Below are 18,311 nucleotides of genomic sequence, written 5' to 3' on the forward strand. Positions count from 1 at the left end.
AATTTTCTTGTGCGTTTCTCCGAATCATCAACAGGAAAACTAGGTTTATCGGGAATGTTATTTTCATCTGTAACCACAACAGCAGTCTTGGCCCGGTCGGGCGAATTGTCTTCCTCTGCGCTCATATTTGTGTGTTAAGCGCGTCAAGTTCAAGCGCTCTATAAAACACAACAATTTACTTTAGGCCTACTTATGCGGAGGCAGCCGACAGCACGCACAACACAGCACTTGGAATATCCCGAGCGTCGGAATTTGTCAATTAACAGCACACGCAGGCCAGACAATTTTTATGAAGCAGCAGCACTGAAAAGTCTATCGTTTACATTTCAAAAGTCCACGTTTTCTTTTCCAACTCCAGCATAGAGGAATATGAAAGTGTACCCACCAGCCTTCGATGATTGCGGTCTGCACTGGATAACGACGTGAGGACTTCCAGGTGTTCCAATTAAGACTTCCAAGTTCCGCGACAGTAATCAATCCAATGAAACGGGCAGTCCTTTTTCAATATCCAAACGATCAGAACGCTTCTGTCCAATTCAGAAGCGTATCCAGACAAAAAGGAATGGGTTCTTACGGTGTGGAGGCTATCCTATAAGCCTCGGCATGGATGGTATGCAGGTGGTCTCAACGCGTAGCGAATAATCCTAGATCCAGACTTCGGTTATCTTTGGGTGGTGTTCCCGTTTATTGATAGAAAAATAGCCTATTACATAAAATCGTCCTTTACGGTGCTGATTAATAAAGTGCTGTTTGTGCTGATAAATAAAATGTTGTGGCGTGCTGTCGGTGGCTGCTCACGGCTACGGTAAGAACCGTGTGTTCCCCACCATCCACACCTTTCCCTAATTAATTATCACACCTGTAAATATACCCAATTCCCAGTGACGTGCCACACCCAGTGCAATACTCCCCCAAGTGGCTAAAATAAAATAATACATAAATTAACCTAACTAAGGTGAACATAAATGGCTCCTACAGTTATCTTGTTTGTTGGGAGCAGTCTCAGCCCTTATTGCCACCAGATCAGTTAAACGGATCCAAAACAATTTTGGACCGATGTGCGTTTGGACGGCGGATCAGGTCCACTATTCAGATCCGTGCCGGATGTCGTGGTAGGTGTGTTTTGCTATCTGGGACGGACCTGGACGAGTGCAAGTTCATATCTGCCGCAAATCCGTCAAACAGATCCAAAACAATTTTGGACCGATGTGCGTTTGGACGCCAGATCAGGTCCATTATAAAGATCCGTGCCGAATGTTGTGGTACATGTGGCCCAGTTCCGTCCCAGTGCAGTTTTGCTATCTGGGATGCTAACTCTAAATGGTCAACTTCTAGCCTTAAAGGCACACTTCACCGTTTTTTCATATTAAACTGTTTTAATCCCCTATTTAAGACGAGTTGATACATACCTCTCACGTTTCACTTTAAGAGGGATAACTATATTGTGTGGCGCAGTAATATCCTCACTCTTGCACTTTCAGTTTACTTTGCAGTGAGGATATTACTGCGCAGAGTGCTCCTAATATTATTCCGCCACACAATATAGTTATCCCTTTTACCTGCTTAGAAATGCACCACGTTTTATTTTGTCTCACCATACTTGGTCGTGTGACTACTCGTGTAACTGTATTTTAATAGGGAAAACATGGAGGTGTTTGGTCGCTTCTAACTTCATCTCTGTTTGGATCCTAATGAATGCATTGGGCTAGCTAAGTGCTATCAAAGTTGCGCCACGCGCCAGAGCCAGTGAGTGCACGCATTGAAGCGTGAGAGGTATGTATCAACTCGTCTTAATTAAGAGTCATTGCATGAGAAAACCAGGCAGAGGTGGGAAGAAGGGGGTCGGCCAAATCGGCTCATACTTTGTATATGTGATAAGTATGTGGAACTATGAACAGCCATATACTTAAAACCCTCCAGCTGTTTTTTGTTATGGAGTTCTGGGACCCCTCTCAGAGACCCTCAAAAATCCAACAATTCATGGCTGAAAATGACTGAAATTGCCATTTCTACCCTGATTATCCTGATGAAGATATGAACATAAGCTTTATATTTCCATAGAGCCTAGGTAGCATAGTTTTAAAGACCAAAAGGTGCACCGAGGGGTTATCTACACCACTGAAAGCAGAATGTCCCCCCCTCTAAATTTCGGTCATTTTTAAAGGTATACTATGCAGGATTGGCGATTTCATCGCCGGTTTCGCTTTCACTTTTCATTTTCGCTCGTTTTATGCTTGCATATTTCTCTGCATAGCTTCCCCTACAGCTTTAGCGTGTATATTTGACAAAACTCCTCAATCGGTCAGTCTGCCGTGCCTTTTCATGAGACTTTACATGACACTTCCTGGAGTAGAGCATGGGTGCGTGCCCGGTGTCTCCTGAAGTTGCAAGTGTGGTTTTACCGCTACAGACCACTAGAGCGGCCAAAAAAACACCGTTCGACTGGTAATGACTCATTTAATCATATATAACAGTATGGAACGAATTGATTAACTGAAAAACGTTGCATAGTATACCTTTAAGAAGCATTATCTCGTATTCGCAGTGGCTTTGGTGGATGGTTTTACTGTTGCTGGAGAAAGGAACATCTACTGATTCAAAAACAATTGTCGTCTAATTGGGCCACACATAATGTGTGCCGTGCCAGGAGGGTCTTTAGCAGAATTTGTCGTGTTTTGGCCTATGATAATCCATATTCAGATCGCCATCACATGGCCATACCATGGCATTACATCACAAACAGATTTAATGCCAGATGTTTGCGATGTAATGGCATGGTATGGCCACTCGGTGACGATCTGAATAGTCTAGTTTCAAATGTATGACAACCAAGAGCATCAATGCATGCAGAGGTCTGCACTCTTTGAGTGCTTTTCTAGTTAATTAAAGCTTTCTTTAACAATTTGTCATACAGTGACACAAAAATTGACCATAAATTACCCTATAGTGAGATATTATTACCTGGTTTATTATACTCCAAAATTCGAAAAAATACCGGAAAGACCCTCCTGGCACGGCGCACATTATGTGTGGCCCAATTAGACGACCATTGTTTTTGAATCAGAAGATGTTCCTCTGTCCAGCAACAGTAAAACCATCCACCAAAGCCACTGCGAATGTGAGATAATGCCTCCTAAAAATGACCAATTTTAGAGGGATGAAAATTCTGCTTTCAGTGGTGCAGATAACCCCCTAGTGCACCTTTTGGTCTTTAAAACTATTCTACCTAAGCTCTATGGAAACATAAAGCTCGTGTTCATATCTTTATCAGGATAATCAGGGTAGAAATGGCAATTTCAGTCATTTTCATCCATGAATTGTTGGATTTTTGAGGGTCTCTGAGACGGGTCCCAGAACTCCATAACAAAAAACAGCTGGAGGGTTTTAAGTATATGGTTGTTCATAGTTCCACATACTTATCACATATACAAAGTATGAGCCGATTTGGCCGACCCCTTTCTTCCCACCTCCTGCTTGTTCTGCCTGGTTTTCTCGTGCAATGACTCTTAAGCGAATAACGTAGTTTAATATGGAAAAAAACGGTGAAGTGTTCCTTTAAAGCCACCCATAGGGGGTACGCTCTCTGTTCGCCTACCCCCTTGGTCCAGATATATTTGGTGCATGGTTCAAAAGGGTTGAATGTGTGTTGTGGCTTTTATGCATTCATGTTGGGGCTTTTGCATCTGTGTTGACCCATCGGGTTGCCGTAGTTTTGAAGGTAACCTGTGTACCCAAATCAGAGTGTGGTCCTCTATTCCATTTGAAAGCCATGCACCTGCAAACACCTCTCTTCAGGGGAGACAGATCTGCTTGTGCATGAAGTACTGTATGTGTTCGGCCTCTACAGTGTTTCCACCCGGCCGGAAGTCAAATAACTGACTTACATGATTCGTCCCCTTCCTCTACATGCTGTGCATGGGGAAAGCGATCCATCCGGTTCCAAACCGACGCCACGGCCACTGCACTCGTCGCACCTAATCTGTTAGGAGGACAAACAGCAGAACACAGAGACGTCCGTTAATGTTATAACACAGAGCATTTACTGTAAGCACACCGGTGTGTGTTAGGGATTGTTAACGGTGTGTGTGTGTGTGTGTGTGTGTGTGTGTGTGTGTGTGTGTGTGTGTGTGTGTGTGTGTGTGTGTGTGTGTGTGTGTGTGTGTAGTCTAGTGTGCACTGTAGGCCAACTCAACAAGTCCTCATCATCATTCTCACATTCCCGCGTCCAGAACAGAATGTGCAAAGGATTTTGCCGTTCCCAAGACAAGGTTGACAATTCTGCCAGGACAGAGAGACAACTGGTCATTACATTGCTCACAGATGTACAGGACATGTGAATTGTGACTTTAGATATTTATTCAGTATTATATTATATATTATTGTATTGTATTATGTATTGTACTGTATTATATTTAGATATTTAAGTGTGAGTGTGGATGACTATCTATAGAGAGATCTCTATAGAGAGAGAAACAGCCATCCATACAATCAATTCATATCTTGCATGTGATGTCACAACCACTGGCTGGCGGGCAAGGACATCATTGTCTAACAACAAATCCCTAGTTAAAGGTATACTATGCAGGATTGGCGATTTCATCGCCGGTTTCGCTTTCGTTCGTTCATTTCGTTCATTTTCGTTCGTTTTATGCTTGCATATTTCTCTGCAGAGCTTCCCCTAGCTTTAGCGTGTATATTTGACAAAACTCCTCAATCGGTCAGTCTGCCGTGCCTTTTCATGAGACTTTACATGACACTTCCTGGAGTAGGGCATGGGTGCGTGCCCGGTGTCTCTTGAAGTTGCAAGTGTGGTTTTACTGCTACAGACTACTAGAGCGGCCAAAAAAAACACCGTTCGACCGGTAATGACTCATTTAATCATATATAACAGTATGGAACGAATTGATTAACTGAAAAACGTTGCATAGTATACCTTTAAGTAATCAAAGATCTTGCCAGGACGTCCCCAGTTTAACTATACGAAAGTTGTCGTTTTGAGGTGAAAACGACATGCCAGATAGCTGCTGTGCACCGGCAGGCAGGGTGTACATGTACATTCAGATGAGGACTTCATTGCACGACGGAACAGATGTCACTTTGTGTATACAAACATGCAAACGTCAGCCATAGGTGTCAGTGTTTCTTGCCTGCCAGTAGTCACATGACTGCAAAGTATGAATATAATATGCATGTACACAATATTGCCAAACGTATTTGCTCACATGCTTTGACTCACACATGAACTGCAGTCACATCCCATTCTTAATCCATAGGGTTGAATATGACGTCGGTCCACCTTTTGCAGCTATAACAGCTTCAACTCTTCTGGGAAAGCTTTTCACAAGGTTTAGGAGTATGTTTATGGGAATTTTTGACCATTCTTTCAGAAGCGCATGTCACACACTGATGTTCTCCGCTCTAATTCATCCTAAAGGTCTTGTTCAACATCAGTGTGTGACCTCACAAATGCGCTTCTGAAAGAATGGTCAAAAAATCCTGTAATCACACTCCTAAACCTTGTGGAAAGTTTTCTCTGAAGAGTTGAAGCTGTTAAGGCTGCAAAGGGTGGACCGACATCATATTCAACCCTATGGATTAAAAATAGGATGTGACTGAAGTTCATATGTGAGTCAAGGTAGGCGAGCAAGTACTTTTGGCAATATAGTATAGACAGAGACTCCCTCCACACACTCAGTATACTGTATGTACAGTATAGACAGAGACTCCCTCCACACACTCAGTATACTGTATGTACAGTATAGACAGAGACTCTCATCCACACACTCTCTGTATCTCTCTCTCTCTGGCTGTGTCTCAACCTGCCTACTTGTGTAACAAGTTGGAAACATATGGGATTAGTTTATGGTCTTTTACTGTATAGATTTAAAAATAGTACATTTGTTACAATGGAGTGAGGATATTATAGTCACGATAAATAATTTACAAGAGATGGTTATAATGGTTAAAAACAAAAAGCATTTGTTTTGTTCATGATGTCTTAAGCGGCATGCTAACCAGTAAGTTAGACGAAGTTAGAAGCCTGTATGTTATGGTAATGTGTGCATTTGTTTGAGAAAAGATTCTATTAAATCCTATTGAGTAAACCGCACTAAAATCACTCTGTGATTCTATCTGCCCGTTTCAGGGGTGTAACACTTGCACACTTTAAATACGTACACACACACACACACACACACACACACACCCACACACACACACTCACTCACACATTTTTGTTGCAGTACTGTATGATGCATGATGTTATGTCTTTGTTTTCTTTCTTATACATACCACTAATGGTACAATTACTAACAACTGTACAATTAGAATCACTGACATGTGTATTATTATTATTATTATTATGTGTAATATGTTGGCAATACAAAGTGGTGTCATTTTAGCAGAGCTCTATTCAATTGAACTACATTTAGAGAGAGACACACAGATGATGAGAGCGAGAGGAACTGACTATCCCAGCGTACCTCCACGGATAAGGTGTTGGGCAATCTAACACTTTCTTCATGTTGCTGGAAGAAGTTTGGAGCCTGCACAGGGACGTCCCAAATAGATGCAACTGTTTCTCCGAAGGGTGTAGCGACAGGTTGCCCTAACACACACACACACACACACACACACACACACACACAAACACACAAATAAAAAACAACAGTGGTGGAACAGCACTTTCACTGATTAATGATAGGTCATGGTTTTGGAATTTTACCATTGTAGGGTTCAAAGCTCAGCTGAGTAGTTCTGGTCTCCTGGAAAGTCACAAGGCGATACTGAAAACATAAATTTGTGCAGGAGCATTGAGTGTTGCTTGCCTGCATGCATGCATATGTGTACTGTATGTGTGTATGTGTGTGCGTGTGTGTGTGTGTGTGCGTGTGTGTGTGTGTGTGTGTGTGTGTGTGTGTGTGTGCTTGCATGTGTCTGTGTGTGTAAGTGCGTATTTGTGTGTGTGTGTAAGACATAACTACGATGGCCTACCCGGTACCTACCCTTTCCATCAGATTTTGCTGCCTGTAAATGTGTATCTAAACTTGTAAAAGTTTTAGCCTGTGGTAAAAGTGTTGGCTGTACATTTGATTTAGAGTGTGATTTTGTTTTATGACATGTAATTTTGTGCTCGGACATTGTAAATATGCACCCGCAAATGTAAATCTGTTTTTGCACTTTGTAAATTTGCACCAGCAAATGTAAATTTGTTTTGCACGTCTCGGCCACTGTACACAGCCACACCTTGTATGTGTTGAAGGCCTCCATTCCTGTGATGACCCCCTCCTCGGCAGGGGCTGTACCGTAGCAGCATTTGCTGTCGGCATACCTGATGAAGGCCTCTTGGGCCATGTCCTCCGTTATGGATGGCAATGCCATGCTGCAGAGGAATCTCTGGGCTATTTCATTAAAAGAATACAGAAAAACACTATGCATAAGCATAGGCACTATGTATAATTATGACCGCCGCTAGCGTAGCTAGCATAGCGGTCATATCATGATTGTCAAAGTTTAATATATATATATATATATATATACTTTTTTCCCGTCATCTTCCAGAATTTTTGGTCAACGGTTCCCTCACACTTCGACTCGGCGCAGTAATATCATCACTCTTGCACTTTCAGTTTCACTTTGGAGTGAGGATATTACTGTGCCGAGTCTCCCAAGTGCTCCCAAGTGTTATTCTGCCACACAATATAGTTATCCCTCTTACCTGCTTAGAAATGCACCACATTTTATTTTGTCTCACCATACTTGGACGTGCATGTGACTACTCGTGTAACTGGAGGGAAAACATGGAGGTGTTTGGTCGCTTCTAACTTCATCACTGTTTGGATCCTAATGAATGAACTGGGCTTAAGAAGTGCTATCAAAGTAGTACCGTGCGCCAGAGCCAGTGAGTGCACACACACGCGCGCACACACACACACACACACACACACACACACATACACATACACATACACACACTCACACACACACAGAGACACATACCTACACACACAGTAGACAGGCAGGCATACGCACGTACACATGCACCAACCAAATGTACACACACACACACACACACCATTACCCACACACATACACACTCACAAGTATACACACAGAGACACATAAAACACAAGCAGGCAAGCAGACACACACACACACGCACACACACACACCATTATCTCCACCACACACACTCAACGAAAACTCACAGAGAAGCACTCATACACAAAAGCAAGCGCACACATTTATTTACATACATAAAAGTTGCAGTAGGGGATGGAGTAGACGATGGAAACAAAAGCGTGATTTATATAATGTGCAGGACTGATCGGCGGTCATATTGTGTACCGCTTTGCGGTAGATCTAGTTGTATTATCATTATTATTGTTACATTTTGGTGTGCACCAGAAAGCATTTATTATGTGCACTTGGACCCTTATCAGTTGATGGTGAATACCAGGAGGGTTCACAGGTACTTGAGGACATTTTTGGTGCGTTTTTTGCTTTGACATCTTACCTGGCACAAACTCCCTCCCTGGTGGGACCCAGATGAATCTGTTATACATTTTAATTTGCTCTGCAGATCAGTCTGGAAAGGGTAGCTAGCCACTAACGCTTGTGTCTGAACTTCCCGTTGTTACGACGTGCAGGGAATGTCAAACTTGACATTAAAGCGGCTGGATTCAGTGTGATGCCAGGCTGGCTTGACTTAAACCATCTTTGCCAATCGGACTGAAATCCATCTGGAGTGGGTCAGACCAGGCAGCGCAACAGTGGAACTGAATAAAGTAGTTGCGGATATGCTCACTTACCCGATCACAACCTATAAGCGGAGCGACACACCGTGTGGGCTATCAACAATAGGTGCGAGGGCAGCCATCCTCAACATAAAGCGCTCACACAGCATACAGCACTGGACCAACCTCAGGCTACCCATTCAGCCACAAACCACACTGCATTCTTCACCCCACTCACCATGACAACGAGACCACGACACATGTCCTGAACGGATGTAGTTTTTATAAAGGACTCTTATATGTCTAGGCATGATAGACATGCGGACTTAGTGTCACAAAGCATCAAAGAAGTGCAGGAGGGAACAACAAAAATATAAATTATAAGCACCACACTGTACCAATGGACTGGTCCAATAATGAAAACACCAGTAATATCTCTCTCTGTAATATTCCCTCCCCAGACACCACCATCTTAAAGAGGACTAATAAGCATTCTGTGTTTGATCAGCAGGGGCGTAGCCATAGGGGTGGCTCCGGGTGGCACAGGCCACCCTTGAGATTCAATTGGCCACCCCAGGTGCCACCCCAAAATCCTAGTCTACGATTTGCCATTAACATTCAAAGGCGAGACCTTTCTTGATGGACTTGCAACACACTAGTTTGAAATATCAGGGTTCAGCAATCTAGCAAACATGCTTGCAGTTATAGGTTACATGGCTTATTGTTTTTAGCATGTGAGTTTACAATAGGCCTACAGTCTGCTGCTTGTGCTAACAGGAAAACATATATTTACCTATCGCATCTGCCAGTGCCCATTTATCTTATCACACACACACACACACAAAGCCCAGTATTACGATTGTGGAATCCTCTGCCTATTCTACCTACAGTACTCAGCCACTGTTGTATTGTTATGTTGTATTGTAAATAGTCTAGTCGGAACCCAAAAGTGGGTTGTGGTATGATCGTGATAATGAGTGATGGGTCGTAGAGCTTGTGGCTAATAGGAATTAAAAATCGCCAATTTAAAATACCTGATCAGATCTATCATTGGCCCGTTATTTTTGATAAACTTTAATCGTAGCCTATATCAGTCATTGCCATGGCAAGGACAAAGACAAGGTCATGTGACAGGTCATGTTAGATATAATGTTAGGGAGCTAATTTTATTAAAGTATGCATCATTTTAAGATATCATGTGAAACGCAAGTTGGCTGCAACCCTTTATACTTGAAGTAAGATAGAATATGATTCACTTAAATAGACAAAATAAGACAGTGTGGGGTGCACATGAGAGCATAAAACCATCCGAACTAAAATGCCACATGGAAACAACGCACCCCTGTCAAAGACAAACCTGTCGAGTAGTACTTTGAAAGGTATCAGTAGTTAAAGACTTCACAAATGTAATGCCAAACATCTGCATTTTCCAAACAATTACTGTAAGTAGGCCAGGCACTTTGCGTGTCTTACTGTATGTAGGCTACCTCACCATATTTGTTGGCCTGAACGCTAAATATATATATAGTTGGTCACAACTTTATGAACATGTGAGATTATGGGTTCCAAAACCAGACCAGTTAAGAACCACTGGCAAAAAAACATTTCACACTTCCACTTTTGCTCAAATGGCCTAATTTCTGAACAAGTTTTGTTCAGACCTGAAAATGAGCTGAAAACTGTATTTGACATTTTATCCAATTACAAAGACATTTGATGTTAGAGTATGGCCTTTGTCCTTCTTTGTTCTTCGATTTATGAGTATGGTGCTTGTTGCATGGTTTTACTCATGCATGTGTGCTAATTTAACAACTTGAGCCTGTTTCTGTTTATCTAGATGCCACCCTTGAATTAACCAGTGCCCCTAATTAGGGCCACCCTTGTTACAAATCTCTAGAATCGCCACTGTTGATCAGATCTATTTAAGCAGGTAACATACTTCCATCAATGTTCGGATATCTTCCCTTGTATTAAGGTTCAAATAAAATAATCAACATGTGTGAGTGAGTGTGTGTGTGTGTGTGTGTGTGTGTGTGTGTGTGTGTGTGTGTGTGTGTGTGTGTGTGTGTGTGTGTGTGTGTGTGTGTGTGTGTGTGTGTGTGTGTGTGTGTGTGTGCGTGCGTGTGTGTGTGTGTGTGCGTGTGTGTTTGAGAAATGTAGAGCACTGAGAACTGTGGTGCACTCTCTTGAAAAAAAACATTTGTGGTTTGCTGTTGAACAGTCTGCAGTAACATCCTGTGTGTGATGAACTTTTCCTTTGTCCTCAACTGGGCCAAACCGCCTTCACCTGTGGGCGGCAGTGGCACAGGAGGTAGAGGAGTCGTCCAGTAACTGGAAGGTTGCTGGTTCGAGCCCAATTCCTCCTGACCCTGTCGAAGTGTCCTTGAGCAAGACACCTAACCCCAGTGCTCCCGATGAGCAGGTTGGCGCATTGCATGGCAGCCGCCGCCATCGGTGTGTGAATGGGTGAATGTGAGGCATGATAAACACTTTGGGTGCTTGCAGAAGCTGATAAAAGCACTATATATGCAGTCCATACGTTTATGGAGTCCATTTAAGTCCATTTAAGTTCTCTTGAACTGGTCACCTCTCCTTAACAGCATCAAACTGCAGTCCAAGTCCAGCGTCTCTGAACACAGTAAATGATCTCGAAGATACAATATTCTGGTTCAGTCAGCATTACAGCACTAGCCAGTAATTCTCCATAGTTCACTGTGTGTGTGTGTGTGTGTGTGTGTGTGCGTGTGTGTGTACACTGTGTGCATATAAACCACGTAACCACCCAACGGAGATGGGATATAAACAAGTACAAATACTTAAAAAGAACAACAGCTTTTAAACTATCTACACTCAATTTTTAAACGATCGACTTTTAAACTATCAACCATTAAACTATAGCAATCACCATGTCTATCCTAGACATGGTCAATTTTCACAAAATCCCGAAGGCATTTTGTGCTTATTTATATTATAAGACATTTCTTGGGGTAGGCCTATTAAGTGGTGCTGAATCCAAATTTGCTGTATATGAAGCTCAAAAATGTCCCAAAATGCCTCAAAATTTACAAATTCAAAATGGCCGCCACCGCCTGAAATCTGTTTGTCAGTATATCTTTTTGATTAAACAAGGTACAAACACAAAATAAATGTGCTTTTATACGTTTTCCTACATGGGCAACACCTTAGTAACCATCTCTAGGTTATCTGTTACAGTTTTTTACGATTGTTTACACACAAAAATATTTTTTTTCACACAATTTGCAAAATTTTACTCCAAGGAGCAAAACACCTCCACCGATTTGCACAACATTACACACAATGTCTACTTCACCCTTTTTGCAAAACATTACACACAGTGATTTGTACAACTCTACACACATTTCCACACCTTAGACACAGATAAGGATTGTGAGGTTACTTCCTTGTCATTACAAAGCCCCAGATTGCCAATGACTACACTAATGAACGAATTGGATAATCACATCCACCAGGTGTGTAAGCACACATGTGCAAAATTGAAAACGCAGCACTCAGGTGTGCTATACAGTCTTGTTGCTTTTACAGTAGTTGCTCTTCAGAGTCGAAGTGTATGTACTTTATGCAGAAGTTTTTGTTTGTCTACAGATTTTATTGTTTAATTGATTTCATTGTTGGTTGATTACTGTAACTGATTATGGTTACAAATACTGTAAGTATTGAAAGAAATACTTGAAATATTCAGTCTACAGCAGTCTTCAGTGTTGTACAGTGCAAGTGCAAGTTTATAGACCTATTTATGTACACTTTCCCTATGTCGAACTAATCATGAAGAATGTTGTGGGTTTGTCACTATTTTTTGGACATCTAAATGATCCCTTACATAACAATGTCTGGGCAAAAATCTAACACATGCTATTTCCTAATTTTTCTTTTTACAAATGCGTTTTGCATTTATCACTGCAGTGTGAAACTGGCTGCAATAGTGTCTGATCATTGAGGACTGTGTTTGTTAAATGACAACTAATAGCATTTTTACAAATATGTGTATATGTTTTGAATGAAGTGTGTATGTTTTAACTGAAGTATGTTTGTTTTGACTGAAGTGTTTCATTTTGCAAAGAATCTAGGAATTATGCAAACTGAGTGTGGCGTTAGATACCTGTGCTTAAATTTTGTTAAAAAGAACTTGGTTTGAAAAATTGTGTGTAAGCAATTGAAAAAAACTGTAACTATAGCCTACATGATATTTTGCATAACGATGTTTGCATTTCCATGGTAATTCCTTGGAATTGTATTTCTAGCTTTTATTTGAGGTCATTGTGCGCTTCCCCAATATCAAGGCTGATTTCCACCTAAATCAATGGAGCAGGTACAAAAAGTGGATTGACTTTGCAACTGTGCCACTTAAGGGGCAGTGCCCCTTTGTCAAATTCAGTGTTTTATTACGATATACAGACATCAAAACATATGCTTTGTTTTTTTTTTCCATCTTAAAAAAATGTTGTATAGAAATATTCTGCCTTTTCCCTACTAGGCCTATTCTGCCAGGGAGTTTACTTCAAACAGAATGTTTGTCTGCTAGTTCATCCCTGGCTTGGTAGTATAGGCAACAAGCTCAGGCTACTTGAATTTCAGGAAAATGGCATGTGGACAATTAAACAGTTGTTAAGGATCTACAGTTGTTCAATTGGAATATACCATTGTAGGTCACCGTCCATTTCTTTTAACAAAAACAACCTTGCTTAAAGGGATATTCCGCCATTTTTGGAAATACGCTCATTTTCCACCTCCCCTCGAGCAAAACAATCGATATTTACCTTGTTCCCGTTCATCCAGCCATTCTGTGAGTCTGGCGATACAACTTTTAGCTTCAGCCTAGCATAGATCATTGAATCGGATTAGACCATTAGCTTTTCGCCTGCTAGCTTCATGTTTAAAAGTGACTAAGATTTCTGGTAATTTTCCCATTTAAAACGTGTCTCCTCTCAAGTGAGAAAGTGCAATAAGACCAACTGAAAATGAAACCTGGCATGTTTCTAGGCTGATTTGACATGGAACTACACTCTCATCTGGCGTAATAATCAAGGCAACTTGCAACCTACTGGCACTACTACTGCTTGTTGTCTATGGGGACTATTTTCAGATGCTGCGTACGATATCACTGCGCCTATGGTACGTTTGCAAGTTGCCTTGATTATTACGCCAAATGAGAGTGTAGTTCCATGTCAAATCAGCCTAGAAAAACGACAGGTTTCATTTTCAGTTGGTCTTATTGCACTTTCTAACTTGAGAGGAGACACGTTTTAAATGGGAAAATTACCAGAAATCTTAGTCACTTTTAAACATGAAGCTAGCAGGCGAGAAGCTAATGGTCTAATCCGATTCAATGATCTATGCTAGGCTGAAGCTAAAAGTTGTATCGCCAGACTCACAGAATGGCTGGATGAACGGGAACAAGGTAAATATCGATTGTTTTGCTCGAGGGGAGGTGGAAAATGAGCGTATTTCCAAAAATGGCGGAATATCCCTTTAAGTACATTTCAGAGTCTGTGCTTTGTTATTTTTACTTACATGTAAGTAAAGAAGTTAAATCTCTATTGAGTATTTTTTTTTTTAGATGTACAGTCAGGCTCATACGTTTTTGAACCCATGCTAAGAGTCAGGTCCAAATTTTCAAGATTGTGTAAACCTGTAGGCATTTTGAGGAAAAGTTGTTATACCACATTTTTAGGAAGTTCAATGTTTCCTGAATAACTTCATCGGAGACTCTAATGCTTGCAAAGTACTCTAGCCCACCTGTTTGAATGTCCTCATACAGCCATATGCTACCACACAACCCCTGCGCTTCTCAGGCAAAACGTCTAGCTCGGCCACCAGCACGCTCAGGCTAATCCAAACTTTTTTCATCTGTTGTTCCTCATTGGTGGAACGCACTACCAGTTCCTACTAGAGTAGGAACATCCCTCTCAATCTTCAAAAAACTTCTGAAGACCCAGCTCTGATCTCCTCTCATAGCACTACTTACAACTACTGTACATGTGGATCCTTGACTTAACACCTCATTGTACTGTTGAGGTCTCCACAACAATGGCAATCTTAGCAGGGACAAGAAGGATGTTGTCATTCCCAGCTGCACTCCCCCTCTGGACAATTGCACTCGTTGATGCACTTATTCCTACGGCACTCTGCCTTTTTTAATTTCACTAATTGTGTCTATTTTCTTCACTTTTACTGCATTCTATCTTTTTTATATTTTCCTTGAATTGTTGTTAGAATTTCTTAAAAAGCTTAAAATGTTTAAAATGTTGTAAGTCGCTTTGGTTTTAAAGTGTCAGCCACATGTAATGTAATAAAGTATGGCCAATAAATGTGTAAAAAATACACAACAAAACACATAAATGGACAATTATAGTTTTGAGTCATTTTTCAAAAATCAAACAATTCAGCAAAAACCTAGTTTAATTAAATTAAAATTAAAACTGATGAATTATCTTAGATCAAATATTCACTTATTGGTGTAATGTTTGGTTTTTAATATTATTATATGGTTTCTCATATTATTATATAGAATATTTGTAAAATTGAGCATTAATTAATTATTAATCATTAATCATTTTAAAGACAATGATAATAGTTTGATAACTTACCTTGGCCTTCCTGTATGGTGGTGGAGTCCGACTAGAGGGCTGACTGTGTTGTGCGTGTGTGTGTGTGTGTGTGTGTGTGTCTGTGTGTCTGTGTGTGTGTGTGTGTGTGTGTGTGTGTGTGTGTGTGTGTGTGTGTGTGTGTGTGTGTGTGTGTGTGTGTCTGTGTCTGTGTGTGTGTGTGTGTGTGTGTGTGTGTGTGTGTGTGTGTGTGTGTGTGTCTGTGTCTGTGTCTGTGTCTGTGTGTGTGTGTGTGTGTGTGTGTGTGTGCTGAGGCCCCACCTCCAAAAGCTATGATACATATGGACAAGCTAGCCTATGAAAAAAATGTTTTGTGGAAAGTTTGTGGTTTCCTGTTGAACAGTCCCCAGCAGCCAGTCCCCTGTGTGTGTTGGTTGTGGCTTCTCACTGAAACTGGTGGCCTTGCCAAGCCATGCTGACCCAATTAGCATTGTCATTACAAACTGAACACCAAACTCTGTTAACCTCTTCCCCTGAACAGCACCAAACTGTTTAGCACGCAGACCCTCTGATTTGTAAATGAGAGTGGGTCTGAAAAAAAATAATTGACTTATCACTTCCAGCAGGGGCATAACTTGTAGTGAAATTAAACTTAAATTGGTGCATTAAACTCTTAATAAATAATTTCAGATGTGTAACTTCTTAAATTAAGGACAATGATAGACTTGTCGCTCAACGCCAAGACCCGCCTTACCTTGCTTCTGATTGGTTTATATTGCGTTTTGCCTTCCGTGGTTGGTAGATTTAGACACAAAGGGTTGATGGATTGGTTATTGCGGTCAGTCAATCAGAGTTGCTCGAACTACGGCAAGGCAAGACAAGGACCAAAGTTTATAAGCGTGAGAAATGTCAAGTATGGCGTGTTGTGTGAGAATCGGTCAAATTGCGTGACTGTCACCCTCAAAGCGTGAGACTTGGCAGCCCTGCGACACACACATGTCGGTAACATTCTGTTAAAATGTGCATTTAAAACAGCCGTTCTTGACTCTATCTGGACATCGGCTATGGGTAGGCCTATAACATTCTTTCAAACATCACTTCCGAGTTAATAGGGCTCGGGAACACGCCTTGCATTCTAGGAATATAGCCGCCATGTTGGTAGCGCACCGAACGTAATATCCATTCATTCAGATGCAGAAGACAAGAAGCAGAAACATAGTATTAGCGATTCTTTTCCTCTTGCGATCGTGGGTTGTGCTGTTACACCCAACCACACAGCAACATACGACCAAGAAGGCAAAAACTAAGTAACAGGAACACACTAATAGGTGGGAGTAAATCCATAGTAATCCATAGTAAACTAAGGAGTGAGGCTGCCAAATGGCTGTGCCCGCGGAGTTTTCACGTCATGATCCCGAGCCCTATAGCACTGGGCATGGCCATGTCGTGCGGTTAGCTTTAATTTCCCAACAACAGCAAAAACGCACGGGTATGTAATGTGTCTAATATTGCCATTAGCTGCAACTCAAACGCCTTTCCCCTTCACTTTTTCACTTTGCAAAGTTAGTAAGAACCGCTAATAACTGCATGGGTCTGATTCTACATCATCGCCAATCTAACATGATCTGCATGCATCAACATCATTGGGCAACACGTTTCTTTGAAAACATTGTTTGAACGGGCACTGCACTAGTTCTCTATAAATCCACTGAACTTGTATTGGATCTACAGTACCACTTTGCACCACATGAAGTGCTCTTTCAATACAATGGAAGTCCATCCATACACACCACCAGCATTAACGTCCAATATAGGGCGCTCACAGCATTAGTGCCCTATAGCACTACACAGCATGTGGATTAACGCCCTCCACTGGATTAGATGTGTACTGCAGCTACTTGTTACAACAGGACTCAGCAGCAGTAGCAGCCGCAGCAGCAGGAGGCTGGATAGTCCTTAGTGGTCACTCTGCACTCCTCCCCGTACACAAGATACTGGAAGCATTTCCTCCTCCACGTGTAGCTGACGCGGGTGACGGGGATCAGCTCAATGGTCTGGCACTGAAACAGCAGCCACACAGCAGAAACGTATCAGGCAAAGAGAACAACATTCACAATTACCACTGATACACGCACACACACACACACACACACACACACACACACACACACACACACACACACACACACACACACACACACACACACACACACACAAACACACACACACACACAGACACACACAGACAGACAGACATAGACAGACACACACAGGCAGATACACACACACACACACACACACACACACACACACACACACACACACACATGCCTCGCCTGCATATGCTACCTGCTGCCGTATGCGTGAGGCATGTGAGGTGAAGGCATCTTGGTGTTCTCTCACCAGCCTTTTGGATGCTTCAACCACAGCAGGATCAGCAAAGTCTTTCACATAAGTTACCTAAACAGACACACACACACACACACACACACACAACACACACACACACACACACACACACACACACACACACACTCACACACACACAGACACACACAGACAAGACAGACATAGACAGACACACACAGGCAGATACACACACACACACACACACACACACACACATGCCTCGCCTGCATATGCTACCTGCTGCCGTATGCGTGAGGCATGTGAGGTGAAGGCATCTTGGTGTTCTCTCACCAGCCTTTTGGATGCTTCAACAACAGCAGGATCAGCAAAGCCTGTCACACAATTTACCTAAAGATAAACACCACACCAGAGAGAGTGAGAGAGAGAAGAGAGAGTAGAGAGAGAGAGAGAGAGAGAGAGAGAGAGAGAGAGAGAGAGAGAGAGCATGAATTGTTTTTACTTCATGAATTGTACCAATGCTATTGTCTAACTTTCTGTTCTGTCTGCCTGGCAATATGAGTAAACCTTGTCATGCCAATAAAGCACTTTGAATCTGAATCTGAGAGAGAGAGAGAGAGATACA

General features: G+C 41.9%; 1 long non-coding RNA gene across 1 annotated transcript; it reads right to left on the reverse strand.

Moving 5' to 3' along the window:
* Window positions 1–6,505: 6,505 nt before the first annotated feature.
* LOC134077099 (uncharacterized) lies at window positions 6,506–15,435 on the reverse strand. Its single transcript, XR_009938647.1, has 3 exons — window positions 15,362–15,435; window positions 7,246–7,400; window positions 6,506–6,785 (listed from the first exon to the last, which is right to left on the reverse strand). It is a non-coding gene; the product is annotated as an uncharacterized LOC134077099 (long non-coding RNA).
* Window positions 15,436–18,311: the final 2,876 nt, after the last annotated feature.

This window comes from Sardina pilchardus, chromosome 3, assembly GCF_963854185.1.
Source record: "Sardina pilchardus chromosome 3, fSarPil1.1, whole genome shotgun sequence".
Classification (NCBI taxonomy): domain Eukaryota; kingdom Metazoa; phylum Chordata; class Actinopteri; order Clupeiformes; family Clupeidae; genus Sardina; species Sardina pilchardus.